The sequence below is a fragment of the Falco rusticolus genome, chromosome 3, assembly GCF_015220075.1.
Source record: "Falco rusticolus isolate bFalRus1 chromosome 3, bFalRus1.pri, whole genome shotgun sequence".
In the NCBI taxonomy this organism is placed as follows: domain Eukaryota; kingdom Metazoa; phylum Chordata; class Aves; order Falconiformes; family Falconidae; genus Falco; species Falco rusticolus.
The window spans coordinates 44,822,946-44,844,871 of record NC_051189.1 but is presented as its reverse complement, the minus strand read 5'-3'; the positions used below and the strand labels follow the sequence as shown (position 1 = coordinate 44,844,871).

The 21,926-nt window shown below is 39.6% G+C and overlaps 1 protein-coding gene across 8 annotated transcripts in view; it reads left to right on the top strand.

Annotated features, from left to right (window-relative positions):
- CHD7 (chromodomain helicase DNA binding protein 7) overlaps positions 1-21,926 on the top strand; it is a 132,405-nt gene that overhangs the window by 5,627 nt on the left and 104,852 nt on the right. The window contains exon 1 of one of the 8 annotated variants that reach the window (XM_037379559.1): positions 8,670-8,873. The exons of the other annotated variants lie outside the window; for them this stretch is intronic. The gene's annotated coding sequence lies outside the window, so the exon portion shown is untranslated. Of the gene's footprint in view, positions 1-8,669; positions 8,874-21,926 lie in introns of those variants that run through there. 8 annotated transcript variants of the gene reach the window in all.

Here is a 21,926-nt window from a genome sequence, read left to right as displayed (position 1 = left end):
GATTGCAAGTTTAAGTGAATTAGTGATGCACTGATACTAATTGGATAATCGTATTTGACCAATATCTTACTAAATATTTAACAGTGTAATGATAATTTCTGTTATTACTTGTAAATCCTGGTTAGGTTATTTAAACAGTGGAAAAAAAAAACTTGCTCAGATTTGAAACCCAAAATGATTTTATTGCCCCTTCGGTAATTATGGAAAGTTTTGATCATAGGTAAAGATCACACAGGCCTTTTAGGTAAATAACAATTTCTGAGGATGTAGTATTGTAAAAAATACCAGTCAGAATGAGGTATAGCAGAATGCTCTTCATTGCCATCACGATTCTGTACAGTGGTGGGAGATGTGAGTTGTAACCATTTTCTTTTGAATTTGGTTAATGCAGAAACCTGAAGAGTTAGGTCAAAGGAGCGCTGTAAAGACTTCCCAGCCCATGTAGCGGGGTCAGTTAACCAGAGCCTAGCCTTTTTTCACGCGAGGTATTTGCTCTTTTGCACTGAAAGCTTTTGATGAACGTCTATGGTATTTCCCGTTAACACTCAAATAGCACGAGGGCTGTATGAGACGTAAAATGAGTTGTTTGCAAGTAAAGGTGAAACCAGCCGATGGCAAAGCTGGGAAAAGTACGCTGAGGAAGGGTATGTGCCGCTGGGCTTGGCGCGGGTGGCCGGTCGCCGGGTCCCATCCTGCCCTGGTGCGGAGGGAGGCTGTGCCCCGTGCCCTGCTGCAGGCGGCGGCTGTGCGAGCAGACGTGGCCTAGGCTCTTCGCTGGAGGTGAAGAATACAAAACTTCTTTAAAAACCTTAACAAACAACCCAACCCAACCCAGATGTGATTTTCTGTAAAGGTGGAAGGCCTGAGAAACAGGAACTTTGCACGTTTTCAAAGAGCTGCTGAAATCTGGCAGCGAGTCTCTGGCTTGCCATATCCATGGCATCCCATGGCAGCTGGCTCTTCGGTTTTTGTTTTGTTTTTGGTGTATGGCGTGGTACGTGAGGGATGTTAAAGTGGGAGGAGGAGGAGGAAAAAAGGTAACTAGAAAGAAAGAGAGTGGAAATACACACGCCTTGCCTTGAATCCTGTGCCTTAACTCTATCCCTTGTTTCCCATTCATCTTATTTTTACATTACTTTTTGGAGGGAAAGCTTTTAGAATCTGGTGGTTGGTATTTGCTCTTGCAAACCTAGCTTTATGCAAATAAATCTGTATGGCTAGCAAGGATACACGCAACTGTGTGACAAGTGCTGTGTGTCTGAAGGTCCTCCTTCCCCCAGTCCCCTTAAATCCTGACTTCCAAACCCTTTTGTATTTGTCTGCTATGAACAGACCACTGGCTGCTCAGATTTATGAGCTGGTTAACTGTTGCCCTAAGTAACATGGGTGATACTTTTATGTTCCCTGTATACATAACATAAAAGTGAGAAACCTGCAAATTTTAGCAAATAATTAAACTGTCTTTTTTACAAATGAGTCTCTTGTGTGTAGGTGAGGCTTTAGATTTCGCTTTCCAACAGAAAAGTTATTGTATTAATTTACTGCATCTATTTAGCTTTATCATTAAGATGGACTTCATAGTTTCTCATCGTATCTGTTTCTGTGAATAGCTTGTTTGCACAAACAAACCACTGGATTTTAGTAGAAGAAAGTCTCAAATACAGTCTTATATTTTGGCGGCGATAGATAAAAAGGCAAAGGGAAGCTCCGAGTATAATTTATTTTTGGAACTCTTTCAGAGGAAGGAGTGAGGTACGATACACAGAAAACATCCCATGCTTTTATTAGGATTCTGACAAGATACTGAAACCTGATGGAAGAGTTTTCCTCTTGATTTCTTTCTGTCTGCGGAATCTAACTGTAACTTTCAGTGCTTCATATCTTACCCAAGATCAGCAGTCATGGAAGTACCACATTGTAGTTGCACACTAAAATTCTTACTTGGAAAATGAGGTTGGAAGGCATGATACAAAAAATAAAAAGGAGGCTGTGACCTAAAGGACACATTCCAAGCGCCTGAATATGACAACAGAGCTCTTAAGAATATCCTTAAGTATACAAAAGCTGATTAGCTCTTAGCTTCCAACATTGTGACTTTTCAAAGATGTAAACATGCACCTAGAAGAAGCCAAGTCAAAACCAAGGATCTTCATGCTGTTGGGCTCTCATGTTTCACGCATGCCGCTCAGTAGTGGTTTCTAACCATTCTGATTATTTTGGTGCCGTTACACCAAATGCGTTCTCCTGGGGGGGTGGGCTTTCAAAAAAAGAGATACTACGTAATTTAGGCATCTTCATTTAAAAGTTTGACTTCAGTAAAAGAGTGAGAATTATCAAATAAGCGACCATAGTCGTAGAGCATCATTAAGAGATGCGACTTTGAAAGCTTATTGGCATATAGGCACTAACCAGAAACCCTTGCTTGCGTGATAGTGACCTATATAGCTATTTTGGGTGTGGTTTTGCTTGGCTTTCATGGGAGCTGCGTCGAACCTTCCTCTGACATAGACGATTGCTGTGATGAGAGGGCCTTGAGGCGAATGGTGGGGAATAAATAACTTTGGGAATCAATTGTCTGGAAAAAGTCATTGCAGCCAAAATGTCTGCCACCTTCCTAATGGTTCCAAGAGGAAAATTAAATTTCACATATACAGTGCTGATCCTAGAGGTTATTCTGTTCAGGCTTCATTTAAATACGGGCTGGTTATCATAGCGAGCAGCATGGCAACTCACCTGCCTGGGAGTAGCTGGCATGCGGAGAACCCAGTGCTGGATAGTTTTGGAAGCACTTGAATTTCAGTGTCCTTGAGCCGCTTTTAAGCTGTTCAGCTGAGCTTTCTGTTTACTGCTAGAACTTCAACAGGTAGCTGGCTTTAAAATTTCTTAGTGATTTTTTTTCGAAAGAAATCGGCCTACCAACAGTTTATTTTTATTTCTATCTACAAAGTAAGCATCACTTCTTAAAGCATTTTTATGGATGCGTACATCAGATGTACAAAGTATGGTTCCTTTTACGCAGCAAAACCAGTCCTGCTCTGAAACCTAAACCTTTATTTCTTTCTATTTCTCTTTGCTGACCCCTACCCCCACCCCCCAGCTTTCCCATAGATTTTTCTTCCTCTTCATCTTGTGCTTTTCCTATTGGGTTTTTAATCTTCATTCCAATTTATATTGCTTTCTGTTTGCTTAGTGGAGTTGCGTTTTCTTGCCAGTCTTAGATAATTAGGGTACGTTGCAAAACAAACATGCGTTTCAACTCCTCATAATACCGCTTTCTACCCGAGGCACGGAGGATGCTTTTGTTGGTGTGGGAAGAGCTGGCTGTCTGCACCAAAGCCTGATGAAGTCTCCCGTTAGACCCTGGTTGCCACCTGGCAAGGGGACGGTTGGCAGCGAAGAGGCAGAGCAGAGGCCGCTGGGGTGCCCCAGCCTGCCAGCAGCTTTCCAAAGGTTCTTCGTGACCCTTTGCATTGGAAAGGCCTCTTGTAATTTCAAGCCTTTTCTTCATGAAAATGATGTTCCCCCATTGTCAATAGTTGAGGAATACAGCTGTAATAGTTTCTCTTGCTCTGTGCATGGAGTAGTTGTGAGTGGGGAGAGCCTAGTCCCATCCCACTTCGTGTGAAATGGGGATAGCTGTTGTGGGGTACCCCTTGCCAAACAGAAATCCGGAGTGTGAAGAGGAGCTCCTGTGGGGGATTGTGATGTTTTTGAAAGGAGTAAGGGGAAGGTTTGGAGACCCAGAACTATGTGACCAGTGGTAAAGCAGATCAGAACGTGGAGCAACTCCAGGGAAGACTTTAATAAAGGCACTTTTGTCCTGGATCTTAAAATAGGAAGCTTGTGGATTTATTTACAGGGTAAACAGGATTTGTGAAATGGGCAGTCTTTAGGTGCGAAGGCATAGTGGTCATTCTTTGAGAGAGAACCCAGGGAAAAACTAACTAAAACTGTACTGAAAGCTGGAATTTTAGAAGTTGAGAGATAGGGATAGGACAAAATGAGGAGAAAAAGTCTTCATCGTAGAAAGCATGGGGGTAGTGCTCTTTTGGGAGAAATGTGAAACAAGCCCTTCTGTGAGAGAAGTGGAGAAATTCGATTAAAGTCTTCAGTATTAACAACTTGGGTGAGCCAGTAAGTGGCTGTGACGAATGTGCTCGGCCCCTGAGTCCAAGCTGATGATAACTTATTATAGGAAAATATTCCTTGCTTCAGAGAGGATTCTTGATGTAGCTGTGGAGATTGAAATCCAAAGCCGAAATGTTACTTGGTAAAATGTCTTACAGGAAAGTGCATATTGGTCTTGACTGTGGAGAATAGCAGTTCAATATTTCTTCAAGTTGAAAATAAGACAACCAAGGAGATACGACTTACTATGTTTTTAATGCTTAATAGAAGGAGGACTGAAGAAAGGAAGGTAATGATGAGGCTAGCGGATGTTCCAAAATCACTCTGATGAGGCTGAAATAAAATTGCACATAGGTGAGAGACTGGTAAATTTTTGCATCTTAATTAGTCATGTAGGGTATAACAGATGTTGTCAAAATCCTACCTGGCTAGGAGAGCGTAGCTGAAGTCCAGGAATCTGGCATCCCAGGTAACTTGCTGCTTGTAGTTCTCTATTTGAATGTGTGTTGTTTGTTTGTGTGGGATCAGAAATACCTAAACAGCTGTAACTGTGGTTGTTAGCTTGAAATAAGATCTAAGAATATGATTTTGTATTTCTTCCTGGGTCTCAACTGTGTGGCATATATCTGGGCAAGTCTTGTGGCTTTTGGAGAATGTGCTCTGGTTTGTGCTGCTGTTGGACTGGAGTAGCTGTTTGTTGGATTTGGTGGTTTATTGCAAGGCAAAAAGCAGGCAGGTCATCTCCGGTTCTTGGTTTGGGAGGTACTTGTACTATATTGCTAGTTCCTGGGAAGTTTTTGCAGACTTCACAAGGTGGTGTGGTCATGTCAGGGACTCTTAGCAAGAGTATAATTCTTGCCTCAAGTTGTTTTAAGTGTGAAGAATTAAACTGAGAGTTTATAGTGAGCAGTTTAGTATCTCTCTTAATTTAGGAAGGAATCGTTCAGAAAGTGAGTTAAATAGGGGTTTCTGGACTGCCTTAGGAGGTAAGTCTGGGAGAGACCTGCTATGTAATTCAGTTTTATTTATCAGTACCGTTATGAGGTGTCTGCTGTGCTTTGCATTCACTTGGCTCTGTGAATGGGGTACAGCCTTACTCATCCTTAGTTTAATCATCATTCTTTAGTCAGTGGGGAAGTGAATAAGCAGGCTTCAGCTTCACTTCCCTCCTCTTTCTTGATCTCTGCAAAGGTACATCGTAATTTTGTTGGGGTTTTTTTGTACAGAAGTAAGTGAAGGCAGTTTTGTGCTTCTTTAATTCTGTTGTAACCTTAGAGGTTACTGAAAAAATGGCATCAGTTCCACCTGCATTTCTCTTTTACTACACTTCTGCAGTAATCCCCAGCCCATGCCACCTTCCCTTACAGAAGCGACGCTTCGTGAACGTACTTTTGTATTTTAAACAGGATTTGAACTGCAGAAGGAAGGGGTTGTTTCATAGAAATAGTATGGCTGTTGGAAGAATCAGCCTGTTAAAGGCAGTGCTAGAACTGAAGCATGCTTTCCAACTTGGGTCCGATAATTGTTGTAGCAGGTAGTCTTGGAAGTCAAGTATGTTGATGTTGCACTGAAACAAAAAAAGGGGGGGGAGGTTGTGTGTGGCTTTTCACTTATTATGGTTAGATTTAGAGAAATGCTATGGTTAATGTGAGTTCTTGGAGGGCTAGCTCTCAAGGAAATAGGCTAACACTTCTCACCCCTGCCCTCCCCCCCCCCCCCCCCGATATTGCTTAATATTGAGGTGTTAAAGAAGAAAACCTTTGTTACAAAAAAGATGGCAGGTGGAAGGAATTGCTTCCATTACTCTCATAATAAGAAATTTCCCTAATACAGTTATTTAAAAGACTAATCTCCTTGATCTGTTTCTCTCCTTCCGCCACCAGTCCTCTTTCCCTGCCTCCTCCCCCAAAAGAAAGGAAGCCAGAACGCCTGCCTTTCTGCCTGCCTCTCCAGATGAAGGATGGTCAACCTTTGGCTTGTCAGCGGTTCATGTGTGATTCCCCTGCTGAGACTGTCACATGACTAGCGTCACAACTGGACTGTGCGGTGTGGGGATTGTTAGGCAATGTGAATTTTTGCTGTGGGAGGAACTGGACTAGTAGGGGCTCTTGGAGGCGGATATTACAGAGCCAGCTGGGATGCAGGCTGCCTGCCCGATTTTATTCCCTGGTGGGGCTTCTGGGATCTGCTGCTGTCTTCCTTTGTAGCTCTGGCTCTGTGGCACTTAGAGATTCATGGTGTGCTCTGTGGCTGCCCGACATTAAGATTTTTGGTAGGCAGCCGGTAGGGTCAGGAAGGCTGAAAAATCCTTGTCTGACTTGGTAAGGTGTAATGATGGTGGTGTTTTGTTTGGGGCAGGGTGCTTTTTCTCTTCAGTGCTCTCTGAAATAGGTTGTTTCTGTTTTGAGGTGCCTCCAGGTAGGCAATGAACTTTGAATAGCAAGATAAGGGCTCCAGCAGCTGAGCTGTCCCGTTTGCTGCTGTCATCGATTCAATTTGGCTGTGGGAGTGATGTATTTGATACATGTTCACTTCTTGCTTTTCAAGTGAAATGGCACATCCACAGTAGGCAGTCCATCACAGAACGAGGCAAATCGATCCATGGAGAGAAATTACTGGGCAGAAAACCTGGGGACTAGGCATCTAGAGCACATTGTCACTTGTCAGGGGTATAACACCTTGCAACTCCTTGGTTCAACTGCATCCTTCTAGATTCTTTCTCTTAGGTGCGTCAGCTTTCGCCTAATAGGCTTACTTGGATACTGGTGACAACTTAAGGAGGGAAGGCAAAATTATTGCTGTTTTCTGCTTATCAGAAATATTTGAAGCTTTTCTCCATCATAATGCATATTGAGATTGGTGGTCGCTTTCCCAGGGACTTTTTTCATGGGGGAAAAAAAATAAAATTCAGGATGCAATCTGCCAAGCTTTCTTTACCCTCCCCTTCTAATTGAGTTATCCTTATCTTGCTATTATGTTTCCATGAGCTTCTTTATTTTTATGCTGGAGTATGATACTGGAATCTGTATACAAATACATATTATTATATTTTTTGTGCAACAGATTAATTTTTTTTTTTTTAGCTTTGAAGGTAGCTGAAAGCTGTTGAATGTCTTCTCATGGTCCATCTAATCATTTGTAAGTCAGGGTACGGTTTGAGAAATGCAGTGAGCTAATTTAACCGGACATTGTTCTGAAAGGAGAAGTTTCCTCTCCGCCTTTGTCCCCCTGCACCCTTCCTCCCAACCACATGGCTCTGCTACTTTGTTACAGCAGCAGTGCTTGTCAGGTCCTTCTGTGAACCACTTTAGTTCACTAAAATGGCAGAAAAATAACTCTGTAAAATGGAGAGCATTTTGCTGTTGTAATGAATCAAACTGGCTCATAAAAGGGTCTGATGAACACCAGAGCTGGTACTAAGGATGAGGGGGGCCGGTGGCTTGGAGAGCAGCAAGGCCTTTTCATCTTTTCATTTTGGTGGCAGTGAGCAAGTGGATTGGATCAGTTGCCTGGGAACCTTCATGGGAGAAATAGAAATAGAGTAATCATCTGTGAAGCAAAGGACACCAAAAGAAAAATGTGCTGGCCTGAGTTCAAATTGATATTAAAATTCGTTTATTTAGTGATGGTACAGCTCGCATGCTATGAACAGTTTGTTAGAATTAATAATCTGCTGCCCAGAAATCGGTTTTCCTTCTGAGGTAGGAGAACAAAAGCCTTAAAGATTTGCTAATGTATAAATGGCTTGTCTGATATTTCAAATGTAAAGTATTTCATCTTTAAAACAATTTATTCACAAGAAAGTACATTGCTCTGGGGGAGTGTGATTTTTTTTTTTTTTTTCATTATTATTATTTTTGGCAAGCCTGAAGTTCTCCATTAGGTTCATCAACCTTCTGAGTCAATTTGTATGCCTCAAATTTTATCAAATCAATGTTTAATTCAGTGGATTCAGTTGTTCCCAAGTTTGATCCCAAGTATCTACATTATTCCTGTTAGTTTGAGGCAGTGTGAGAGCTCTCGATCATAGTAGGTGGCTAAGACTGTTACTTCCCATCACAGTCTAAAGCTTTCTTATAGCCAAATGAAGATACTTTTGTTTAAAATTGGTGAAAAAAATCTCACTGCAAGTAAAATAAGATGCTGCTTAGTTACTCCTGCAATAACTATACTCTTGCTGTTCTCCAGAGAGAGAAATGGGCAGTTTACACTATTTAGCTCAGCAGAGGAATGAACACTTCACAAAAAATCAGGGATTCTGCCTGTAGCTCCTCCTCAAGCCACCTGCCAGCTTGAGGTGACTCGTTCAGCATAGCAGGAGCATGGCATGAGAAACTGCTTGCTTCCTGAAAAGCCCTGGCTGTTTTGTGAAGTTATCTGTGTACACTGCCTGCAGTGACAGAAAGGGGCTTCTTAGCAGGTGGAAGAGCTTTCCTTCCTGTTTTTCTCAAGATTTGGGCAATTAATGGAATTAATTTGGTGCTTTAATGGAAGGTAAACACTTAGTAAAATTATCCAAAAAAATCCCGCCAACCCACAAAACCCCAATGCAGTGCACCATCTAGATTCCTCTCTGTGGGTTTTACATCTAAAAAAAATTCCCTTTCAGGAGCTACAGGAGATGGTGGGAGGAGCAGGAGAAGGGACTTACAATTTCTGTCCCAAGCCACCAAAGATCCTGCAAGCTGCTTTGGTGAAAACTGTGTGAGGAGTGTTGGCCCTGACTAGCGTTGTGTGTGTTCAGAGTGAGTATTGTAGTTACTAAAAGCAGCTTGTTTACATTAGGAATTGTATGTGCTAGCTCTAATGGGCTTTAGGAAGCCCAAAGCACAGCTGTAAAACATCTGTCTCTGGGACCAGATCTTCGCTGTCTGATGAATTTTTGTCCTGCATTTCATGTTCAGATTCAAAAAAGAAATAAAACATTAAAAAAAAAAATAGAAAAGCTTTTAGCTGTCCTGCTTGAAGACTGGTTTACACTCAAAAGGCTATCATGCTGTTGTATTGAACGCAGAACTTAAAATAGTGACTCAGTATTAACTTAACTCCACTTCCTCTTTAATCCGATCATCTTGCTTGCTATATGACCTTATAACACCTTAATTTAAAGGCCGCTTATTCCAGTGGATTAAATTTGGAGGTGTCTGGAATGGTGGGCATTGCTACAGGAAGAGCTTAACAGGAACTGAGAAATTATGTTGCCTCAACCCCACCCCCCAAAAAAAAAAACCCAAAAAACCCACAAACAAACCCACAACAGGTAGGGGGGAATGGGGGCAGCAGGGGTATTTTTCCACTGGCCGATGCTGACTGTTGCTGATGCATGGTCTGTGCAATAGCATGAGGCTTGCTGAAAGGTCAGGAGAAGTTTTGAGAATGTAATTCTGCTGTACCGTAAGAAAAAGTACATTCGTTTCCAGTGAGTGAATTTGACGCTCTTTGCTTCAATTATGCACAGAAGTGATAGAAGGCAAAAGTATCTGTTGAGTGCATGCATCTCTGAGTGTTTGGGTGGTTTTTCTTCTTTTCAAGGCTAGTGGCCTGAGCAGATGGTCAGAAGCCAGGAACCTGAGTGCTACTCCAAACTGGCATACCAGGTTCATAATGATGTATTTGAGGTCTCCCATACTGGGATTTGTAATAGTTGCTGTTTACCTAGCAGCTCTCATCAGATGATCACAGTTCTTTAACAAGTGTTAATTTTGCCTTACTATTGGTCTCATGAAGCAGAGTTGGTCTATTATTTAGCACTTAAAAAAAACCTGTTTCAAGAGTTTAGAGTCTGTCTCTGAATAGCCTGCTATTTTTCAGAATTTATGTCTTCCTTTAAATTTTTCTCAGGAGTAAATTCTAAGCGATTATATTTTGTGTATTGAGTTTAGGGACTATAAGCCCTGCTCCTTCCCCACTTCCTACACCGTTTCCTGAATGAGCTCTGCCAAACAGTCTGTGATTATTGTATGTTGAGCTTAGGTTTAGAAGTAGAAAGAGTTTAGATAGCATAGAATAGAAAGTATACTATGTTATTAGCTGTTCTGACTCACGTTTACTGTAAGTTTTTTCTTCCCTCTCAGGTCAAGTATTTAACTTGACTGAACTAAACTACAACTGAATAATCTCTTTGAAGAACTGCATGGTTCTAAGCAAGGGTATGTAATTTCTTGGGTGTGATCAGGGGGTTATGGTGAGTTTTACTGTACCTGTGAAAATTTTGATTGCTACAAGTCCTTGAAAGTAAACCATTGGCTTGTGATGCCTCGTGTCTGGTGGAGGTTTAGCAGAAGGCCTGTTCTGCACTGGGCATACGCTGCTGTCTTCAAGCTTGGGCTGTGCTCAGCACAGTCGCAGCAGCACCCTTCTGGTATTGGAGGAAGGCTGGAACATGCAAAGAGGCAGAGTTCTGCCACTGCTTACAACAGCAATTGCTGTGTCTTCTGTGTTTGTCGGGGGAAAAGTTCATACCTCTAATTTGGGAGATGGGCACGGTCCCCACCTTGTAGGTAAAAGGGAGGGTTTGTTTTCAGCAGCTAAGATGTTGCACAATGACTTGTGGATTGGAGCTGAGGATTGAATTCAGTCTTCCAGTAATTCCTTTAAGTACTTAACCTAAATATGTTGTAGTTATTTTAAGTACCTTTTTTATAACAGTAGTAAAGCTTCAGGCCAGTGCTTAGAGCTGATACTATCTCTTGAAACTGCTGTTTAAATCAGAAAAAATATTTTTTCACTACTTAATGTTGGTTTTAATTCTTTCTCCTTCAAAGGTGGAAAAAATGTTTTTAATACAGGTTCAGTATTCCTAAAATTTCAATGTATAATACAACTTTGTTTCAAGTTATTCCCAAACCAAACTTAAAAGGCACTGCAGATACTGTGTAGCACCCAGAGAAGTACTGCTTGTGCTGCAGTATTGTCAGCATTTCTGTGCCTACCCTTATCCACCTGTTTTTTTTACTCCCTCAAGGGGTTAAAAGCAGATCATAAAATCTTTGAATTTCTTGTTGTTGAAGTAGGGTTATCTTTTATATAGGAAAGGTAGAATTTCAGCAGAGTCTGGTACTTGCTATTTTGGGTCCCTGTCTCATTTCATGCTGTGGTCCTCTCAAATATTGTAATCTCATTTGCATTCTTGAAGTACTGATAACAGGGACTGAAATACATAGTTTCTTCATGAAAGGAAGGTGAAATTATTTACTGGAAATTGTGTATTATTGATGTAACATACTTGTAAAGAGCTATTAAAACCGTGTTACAAATACAGTCTTGCTTTTTTAGTACTAGAGAATACCTCTGCCAGTTGAGACCAGAGGTTTGTATCCCCCAGAATCCTATTTCATAGTGACCACGGTGGAGGCTGTCCAGAAACAGAGCCAAGCCCCTTAGCCTCCACAACTCTGCAGCTCAGAATTACTTTGGAAAAAGTGATAGGTAACACCTAATGAATTTTTCTTGCATGAATTCATCTAGTCTTTTCTTGGTCTGTGTAAACTCTTGGCTTTCCATTGGGACCGTGGCAATGAGTTCTGCAGCTTAAGTACACATTGTATGAAGAACTGCTTCCTTTTATTTGTTTTATTTTGAACCTACCACCTGCTAGTTTTGTTTGATGTTCTCTAGTTTCCTTGTTAAAAGAAAAAGGGATCAATGGTTCACTACTTACCTGCTCCATGTTGCTCCTGATTTTGTAGACTCACTTATTCTCTCTCTGGTTTCCCTTGTCGAGGCTGGAGATTCTGAAGGGTATTCAGATGCCTGTCATCCCCTTTTGGTCCTTCAGTAATTTTACTTTAGAAGTGGACGTGGGCAGAGCAAACACTGGCACTGCAGATAGGTACCTCATAGACTTGTGCATCTCATCTCTCGTACAGTTTTGTGTTTGGATTTTTTTCTTTTTTTCTTAAATATGCTTAGCATTCTGTTTACTCTTCTGACAAATCTTGTCGTCTTAGATGTATTTATTCTAGCTCCCAAATCTCTTTTCTTGACAACGAGGTAATCGGGTCAGAGCTCAGTAAAATGTATGTAAAACAGTTGGATTGTATTTTCTCAGGTGCATGGCCTCCTATTTACCTACACTGAGTGTCATCTGCATTTTATTACACCTTCACTGGGTAAGGTGAAGGTCTGCTGCTTCCTGCATAGTTGATTTTCGTTTTTAGCAAAGTGAACTTGTTAATATTATCAGCAAGCTCACTTCAAGGCTTACCGCCTGTTTTTAGATCTTTTATGTGCATGCTAAATAACATGGGTCTGGAAAAGATGCAGGTGGTTTCCTAACTTCCTTTTTTTTTTTTTTTTTTTTTTTTCCTCTTTTGAGCCGGTTACTTATCCATGTGAAGACCTTCCCTCTTTGCTGTTGTAGCATAGTTTCTTTAGGAACTGTTGGTGGAGGACATTTGTTCAGCAGCTGGCATGTTTTGGTCATTCAAGTTAGGTCAGACTTAGACCACTTACCAATTGCTTCAAAGAATTCTCCGGTATTAGTGAGACAGAACTTTTCTGTGGGAAAGCGTCAGTGTCACTTTTGTAACCTGTACTTAGCTGTGTGCCCATTAACATTGTTTCTTATATTTTCTACTGATTTGACGGTCTAAAGGTGTGACCACTTCTCAAAACTGATGGACCACTGATGTGAAAGCGGTGCTTGACACCAAGACATTATATGGTATAGTGGACAGATAGGCTATTTTTATCCTTCAGCTTTTCAGAACTCTTGGGTGAATACTGTCTTGTTTTGGTAACTTCCTACTGTTTGCTTTGGTTTGACCAAAGCTACCTCTGAGGCTTTATGAGATGAAAAAGATGAAAGCTTCCCTTGGCTTCTCCAATGACAGCAGATGCAAAAAACTTTAAGTTTTTTTGTTATTTTCTTGGAGTGTTTCTTTCCTATCTTGGTTATATGTTAGCCCAGTGGATTCTCTAGCGGGCTTCGTGTACCAGGCATTTGTGAGAGGACTTTTTATTACTTTGCCCCTTTATGAACATAGCTTTTGTTTGCAGTTCTACTTGCTAGTTCTTTTTGTCTGGTTTATCCCGCTCCTGATGAAAAATATTCTTACTGATAGTCTCCCCAGCCTGTGGTTTACCTGTGATTGGTTTAAATATATTTAATAGATTTAATTTGCAGTAGCTGTGAGTCATGGTATAGTCAAGGCAAATATGACATGGACAAACCTGAATATAATTTGTTGGATGTTGAAATAGTCCATAATCTAGTTAAAATGCAGCAGTGTTGCCCTATGTGCTTCACTGTTAACTTTGAAGTTGTTTGATAAATACGGTTTATATGCTTTTACAGCCTCTTTTTTTTTTTTTTTTCTTGCAAACAAACCATTCACCTTACCAAGTTGTACAAGTGGCATGGAAATTTATTTTGAATGCCACTGATTTATTTAAGAATGACACAAAGTATATGACTGTGTCCTTCAGTTATAATTCCCCATCAATTGTAAATTGATGCATTTGTTCAAATATACAGTATAAAACAGTATTATAATCAAGCTGTAGTTATCATGGGAATCATAACTTTTCTTTTTCTTGGCTTCCTATGTGAAAAGCTGTACTGTAGTGTATTATTTAATTGTTTAGTACTGAGGTCTCTCTGTTTCATCATAGTATGTGACATGCTACAGTACCACTCTGTGTTAAAACCTTTGGTGCTTGAAGCAGTGGTGGAACAGTAGGAGTTTATTCATGTCTTCACATATAGATATGCAAGTACCATATTTAGAAAAACATTTGCACAAATAATAACAAATAATAACAAATAAAAGTACTGTTTTTTTTTATTTTGAAAATTGTGTTGCTTTGCTTAGCTGAGAAGTACTTGGGAAGTAGCAAGTCTGTAAATCTAAAGTCATAGGCACGGATTGTATTTCATTTGATAATTTGTTAGAGAAGAGGCTACTCCGAGAGTTACGTGGACTTTCAAAGTAGTCTGTAATATGCATTCATGCAGTATTGCAGCAGCATCAACTCTTATTTTGTGGAGTTTTACACTTCAGCAAGGGAAAAAATGTCTGCTGTGTAAAGATCGTGAAATACTTGAGACCCCATATCGTGAAAGTAGGCAAACTCATAAAGAGGGAGCAGTTGCATTTTCAAAATGGGTGCTCTGAAAGGTGGTAAGTATGAGTTCATAATGCTTAGAAATAAACAGAATTTTTACAAAATTCTTTTGGTTTTTTCCTACCAAGAATGCAGGTGTCACAAAAGGCTTGTGCCCATTCCAGTTGTTGAGGAGTCACGGTTGTGCTTTGATAAGTGAATTTTTAAACTTTCTCATTAAACCTACTTCAGCGTCTAGATAATGTGCTGTATGTACAAGATAAGCTCTTCACTTGTTTTATTGTCATCTTAAAATAAGTTAAATTGCAATCAACATGCTTACAGGTAGATTTGTTGAGGGTAACAGGGAAAGAACCTATATAGAAGTACGGGTTTTTGGTTTAAGAAAGAGCTTCAAGGAATTCTAGGATGGGGTCGTTTCTTAGTTCAAATAATAGCAAAACAGCTAGAGTAAAGCGGAAGGGTGGTTTTCTGTCTGCAAAGTACAGGCTGGTAACAGAACTTGAAGTAACAAAGGTTGAAACTAATCCAGCCTAGACACAATCAAAAGCAGTGTGTTGTGAGATGGTAAATTCTCTTAGGTGGTCTTTAATGAGGGATGCTCTTGCCATTTTTTATACCCCTTCCTGAACTGACGCATTTTGAATTTCTCTGAAGTAACATTCAGAGGGAGAAATCTGGAAGTTGTTGGTTTGAAAGCTGCATAGTTGTGCATTAGTACAATGTGTCTCTGCTATTGGAAGATCACAAGCTATCAGTCACTTAGTGCCCCAGTTTAAAGGGAATAGGGGCTTTTATAGGCTGATTTATTAGAATACGTTGCTTATAGGCTTGTTTAAAAGTGTCGCTAGCAAATTTGATATGAAAAAACAGCTTGAAGACAGTCGGAGAATATTTTGTTATGGTCTATGAATAGCTGATAAAACCAAACGAGGTGCTATAATGCTGTCGTTCCCTCCCTTAACTCCTTGTCCCTTATCCCCCCATGCGCGTGGGATTTTGAATGTGCACTGGGAGGGGGAAGTAGGTTTTAATCTAGCAGCATGAGCAAAGCTATGGATTACAGGTATCTGCTTCTGTTTCTGTGATCCTCATCAAAGGCATATCTTACTTTTGTTCCCCCCTGTCCCCCACCAATATGGCAACATCTTTTGGGACTGGCAACAGGCTTTTAAAAGGCTGTGCTCCATCAAGTACGTTCTTAACAAAGACCTCCAAGTAGCTGGGTGCTGTACCACAAATGAGAATTCTCATTAAATTGTAACTTTGAATTGCTGAAAATCAAGACAACTGTGTATTAGGTTTACTTACATTAAACTATGTCAGAAGCTCAGTGTTTTCAGTTTGAAATACGCAAAAAGATACCAAACTGAAAGGCAGGACAGCCTTTCTGGAGGCCAAAGGAGTCTTTTGGGTGTGTTTGGTGTTGATGATTTAATGATCTTGTTAGTATTATCTTATTTTTAATTGAAAAGGCATGTGTGTTGATGAATAGTATGAAATGAAATCATGTGCTTTGGGTTGCACATACCTCTTTTAGAGGATTTATGGAGCAGTTATGCCCTAGCAGAATAGAGTCCCAGCATAGTGTTTGTTGTAGGATAAATCAAAACTGACTCTTTGACAGTAAGTTGTCAGTGTTCCTTGCTTTTTCAAAGGCTTGGATACATATTTGTTCCTTCTGGTCTACCCTGAAGTTTAATAGGGCGTTAGGGCTCATCCCGAGTTAACTACAACAGGAAGCTCTTGGAAATTTTGTGGAAAGTACTTTAAAGTGTTCATAAAGACAAACTATCCTGCTGTGGTTCTGATGCCACCTTTTCCCCCTGTGTGATTATTGATCTGAGTCAGACAGGCATGTGATTGGAGCGTGAGTAGATTTACATTTGCCCATCACTCAGCCTCATTTTCTTATTAATGAGATAGATAAGGATAAGTGCAAGGAAATAAATTATTTGTTTCTATTTAAGCACAGTTTTTGCATGGTTAAGAATGGTGCTGTTTCTTTCCTCTCTTCTTCCCCTTTTACGCTTCTATGTCTACAAAATAAATAGTCAAACTGCCAGTTATGTGGTTTTAGCAGGAAGAGTGGGAGAATAATCCAGACATTTAATATATCAGGTATAAAAGGAAGATGCTTATCTGAATATTCAGGTAGATACTACTGTAATACAAAGAAGATGTAAATTTGGGGTAACTTCTGAAAAGCATGCAACTGCAAGGAAAATGAGCAACAAACAGTATCGCCCACTCTTGCTTTTTTGAGTGGTCACACAAGTTGGAGCGTTAAGGTGAAGGATCTGGATAGCTTCAGATTATGGGAATGTAATTTAAGACAGTAGTCTTAGTCACCTGGCTTGGAAGGAAAAATACAACTTATGTGTTTAAATGGATGCATATTTAGAATTGGTAACACCAGTTGTTTGTAACTGTTGACACCAACATTACAAACGCTTTGCATTTTTATAGACTGAAGTCCCATCCATCATCTGTAGCCTCTCCCAAAAATGAAGAGATAAGGATTCTGTTAGCATAGTCTGTCTTGTGATAAACCTGATTGTATCTAGCTATTCTTCTGGTCATGGACCATCATTTGCCCAATGTGATTACAAAGCTGTTGTGCATTAACTGATAGAATCTATAATATGTTTAAATACATGTACAACTGGCATTTTCTGTGTTAACAAGTCCAAACTTTATATTGGGTTTCCTTTGGTCTTGTAATACCTCTTTAAAATCTTTGTGAAATTAGTAACTTGATCTTGTGTGTAACTAACACATCCATAAAATGATCTGTGAAGGAAAGGCCATTTGTTGTTGTTGTTTGTTTGTTTTTTGGAGATGAACAATATTTAAAATTGTATCTGTTGTGCATCTTAGTTGAAGTCAAGACATTTCTGTAACGTGAAATGTCATTCACTGGAATTAAACTGATTTGATACTCAGGCTTCTGTTTTAAGATACAGGTATTTTCAATGGTGGAAAGTTAAAAATGATACCTTGAAATATGTCTTGAGTCAGCAGCTAAGTCAAGTTCTGGTTTTGAAACCTGATAGATCCCAGCCTCTGGTGTTCCTTCAAATAAAACTTGTCTTTTGCTCAGAGATTGAACATTTGGAGTTAGTCATAGATGTGAGCTTTGTGAAGTTGTGAAAATGAGGCTCGGGTTACAGAGCCAGAAATCACTCTTTTAGAAGTTTAATTTGTTCGTTCAAGAGATTTGGCATAGTCAGGGGTAGAAACCTGTTCTCTAGAATGGCGTTCACTTTCCCTGTATCCATGTGTATAATTCATTTTTTGTTGGCTAGCTAACTGACCGCAGCAAAGTGATTATGTGAGGTAAAGCAGAAAAATTACAAAAGAAAATTTGTCCTCTTGCACTAATTTTTGTATATTAATTACAGGTTATTCTTCATTTATGACCTTGGAAATCCACATTTCCTACTAGAGAACTAATAAGTCTTCAGCAGATAAAATATCTGTCTCTTGTCTGTAGTAAGAATATCCTATGATGTAGATATTTGCTGTAAGCTTTAGAATCGGATTTTTGTCGGTCTATATATTTTTTAATATTATTTGTTGAGTATAATTATGATTCAGTTGATGATCGCTGCATAATTGCACTTGATAGACTGAGTGGATCCACTACATGTAACTTTAGGTAAAAGATCATCTATGTGATGATGCTCAGTGATAAAGACACTGGTTATTTTCCTTCAGCAATAATGTTGCAATTCAGTGACATCACAGTTGGTATTCCTTTAAAAACACTTCTAAATTGTTGGAGAAGCATTCTGTGTGATAGCTCTTGTATTCAGTGAGTTCTTAGATGTTTCTGAAAGATTTATAGTGAAGTCCAAAGCATTTCAAGGCCAAGTATAGCAGTCTTGTCAGATACAGCTTTACAGCCTAGTGACTTATAATGAGAGTAGAATGTAATTAGAAATTGTCCGTGTCTTTACTGAGTACTGATGAAAACTATGGCTCAAAGGTTAATTCAAATAATAATTAATATTGGTTTCTGTCAGAACAGGGTGGTAATGAAATCTTTGCTGTACTGTGACTCTGATTTTAAGAAGTGGGTGCATAAGACATAGGGGCTACAGTTTACCTTTTCTGATTATATTCAGTTATCTTACAGTCAGCATGGTAGCTTGATAAAGCATAATTTGAGGGCAATTTAAACATATTTGGAAATATTACAACCTACAGTGAAAATCATCTAACATGTTGCATCTGTTTAAGGAGATAGATTCACAGCTAGATTGCTTAAAGTAAATGGATTTACTACAAATGATCCTAAGAGATTTTTTTTGTTGTTGTTAATAACTGAGCAATACCATGTGTTGGTGGAAAGTATTCTTAATAAGATTTGCTAGCATGAGAAATGTGGGATGTTACATTGATGTTTGTTTAAATTGGACTAGTTTCAACGAAAGCGATAGACCAGGTTTTGCTGGCAACCAAAACAAATTCTGTTCAGTTTCTTTTCCTGAGTTGAAATTTTCTATTGGAAAAAAATAAATGCTGTTAGCTTTTGCTTCAGCTAAAACAATAATTTTTCAGTTTCAAGTAGTCAGTGAATTACCAGACCTGTTATTTTGAGAGACTTTTCATGAATACTTTGTTGTCTTCTGATTTTTCCTGTACTTGCTCTGGTCCTGTTCTTAAAACCTGCCCACTGAAAAAAGCTTCTCCAGAAAGTTAGAGCTATAGCTTGGTTTGTGGGTCCAAACAATTCTGCACAACATGCCTTTCTCAAACCTTTCCTTTCTATTTGATCTGCTTGTCTTAAATGTTAACTGGACTGCCTCCCACAATTTTAAACTTGCTCTAATTTTGAGGCTGTTTCCTCTATTGCCAAAAAGGAAACTTAAATGCCTCTAAATTAGATCTGACAAAGATCAAGTATTTTAATTCTTATGCTTGTGAAAGCGATCAGAAGACCAGGGTTTTTTTCGGGTTTTTTTCACTCATCTTGAGCTTTCCATACCAATAGCTTCAATCCTTGGGAAGCAAGGAAGAGTCCGCACTCAAGATCGGACCTCTCAGGAGCAGAGGCACCCAATAGGAAATGAGTTACATGGCAGAGCAGGAGTTGAGAAATGGGGTGTGCAAGTGAGGAGTGTTTTGAAACAGTTGAGATGGGAAGCATTTTGTTGATTTCTTAGAGCTATTCCTGCTGTTCTTGCTTCTTCCTTCATATGTTTTCTCAGAAGCCTGAATGAGAGTCTGTGCTATACTGAAATTTCCACTAGATAAGGTAGAAGAAAAAAAACAACCCCAAATTTGAACAGCCAGCAGCACTGAGGAAAAGCTCACTATGGAAGTTACATGCTTAATTTTTCTCTTCCTTGTTTTATTGTAAGCAAAGAAAAACTGGCTTAGGAACTGAGCTGCACTTCAGAATCTTATGGACATGTCTGAAAATACGGGGTTTGAAAACTTTAGTTAACAAACTTGATCTGGTAGTATCTAAATGAAATGAAAATTAAATCCAAAATAAAATCATAGAAATTTTCAAAAGCTAACAAAAGAAAAAAATCTAAGGGATGTCTGAAATCTTTCTTGGTGAATTAAAGTTGTATGCTTATGCTTAATGATTTAGTTCCTTAAGAGAATCCATTGCCTGGAGAGTTGGTTCCACTTCTGTAGATCTGCTGTAGTGGTAGTGGAAAAGAAGTCTTTCTAAATCTGAAATACTGTGAGATTCACTGAAATGTAAACTCCCAAAACAAAAACGCTTCACTTGTAGCAAGACCTAAATGTGCCAAAATTTGTGCTAGTACTTAAAGGTGTCAGAGTACAAATGTGAATAGATAGAAATGTAAAGGGAGATGCTTTGCCGAACATCCCCAAAACATTTTTTGTTTCTGTATATTCCTCCAAACAGCAACTTGAACCACCCATTAGGTCATTCTCCTAGTCCCTTTCCACGGCAGGTCTACAATACTGACTTGGAGGTATCAGTTAAGACTACCCTTAGTTAACTAGAGATGCATGCACTGATGTAAATACTCCATCTACAAATAGCAATGAGACTACGGGGCGGGGGGGTGGTGGTGGGGTGGGGAGATTGGGCACTGCAGTTCATCTTTTTTTAATGGTATAAGTGGCAAAGTTGCTTGGGTTAGGTCGGCTTGAAACATGCTGTAGACTGCCCTGTAGCTTGCTTTCTCCAACCACTAGAAATTCGTTGCGAAGGGAATCTTCCAGAGGATTGTATCTGTGCTGTGGAATAAACAGTTGTCGTGTGAAACCGATGTGAGCCTTAGTTTTACTCTGCCTCCACTAAAATACACTTTTACGGTAGTTTGTGCAGGATCAGCACAGAGGAGTACAAAGAGGGAGCTTTTCAGTACAAAGGCTGCCTGTTTGGCCTGCCCAAACCACCGTGAATGTGTTTAAAGGGGACTTTTATTACCATGGAAACTCTCAGACAGGAAGGAATTTGTCCTGCCATATCTAGAAAATAGTCTGTAATGGTCAGCTCTTGGAACAAAAGTGTTTCAAATAGTGGGATATATTTAAAAATTCTTGTGGTGAATATGTTTTTTAAAAAAGAATATGTAAAACTTAATCTTATCTTAATGGACTTTTAGTACTGGGATTTGGAGAAGTCTGCAAGCGAGTACAATGTGAGCAGGGAAAGCGTTATGAGAAATCTAAGAAAGTTTTACCTCTTTGTGTCTAGAAGGCTTCCTAGGTGTTGAATGGATGCAGATGAAATATCCTCCCTTCAAGTAGCATGTTTATCCATCACAGCCATTCATTGAGGGACTGTGCGTGTGCTTGGCTTGAACTGCTGGAGGCACTCCTCTGAGCACCATGAATTAATTGCTTTTGGAATGTCTTAACTAAAACCTGTTCTTTTGACTCTCTTGACAAATGTCTTTAGTATTCACAAATGGCCTTTATTTTCCTAAATCACACTGAGATATAACATTTCTTGTCTAAAAGAAATTCTAGCGCCAGATCACAGAATACTTGCACATCCTTCACTAGAGTAGTACATTGGTATGAAATAACTGCAAGTCGGCAGTCTTCCCTTCCTGCCAGCAGGAGTAGCTAGCGGTAACTGCAAGATTTTGTATGCTTTGTGTAGTATTCGGTGTTGATTTGATTGTGTGTTTGATCAGTTAGATGCAAAATATTTTTTCACGTATTTGATCAAATTAAAATTTCTTTTTTGTTTTTCCTCTGGAAGTCATACCAGCAGGCACTGGTTTCTCATGCTCTTTCCATACAGCAAATCTCTGGCTTGTTTTAAGGCTGTGCTTTTCAGGTTAAGGTGTTGAGCCACCTGGCCATGGCCTGAAGGCAGTTGGAATGAGTGGTACAGTAATAAACTGATCCAATGGGTCGTGCTGCTTGAAATCAGCTGTACCATTCTTGTTTCTTCCCTTGTGCTGTCACTGCTGTTCAGCTGCCCCTGTGGTGGTGATCTGATGGCAACTGATGTTTAGATCAGCTTACCTCTAGTGGCAGGGTGTACCTGAACATTTTCTTGAGATGTTGAGTTTAAACAGTAGAACAAAAGCATCTTGTTGTGGTTAGGAACAGGAATAACTAAGGAGGAAAAATTGTCATGAAAACTTTCTGCTGTGCTCTCAATTTTGCACTTGCTCACAGCTGCTGAAAATCGATGTTCAAAGTCTAATTCTACATGGCAGGCTGGGTAAAGAACAGTTATATATATATAATATAATGGAGTCTTTCTGTGTGCCTTT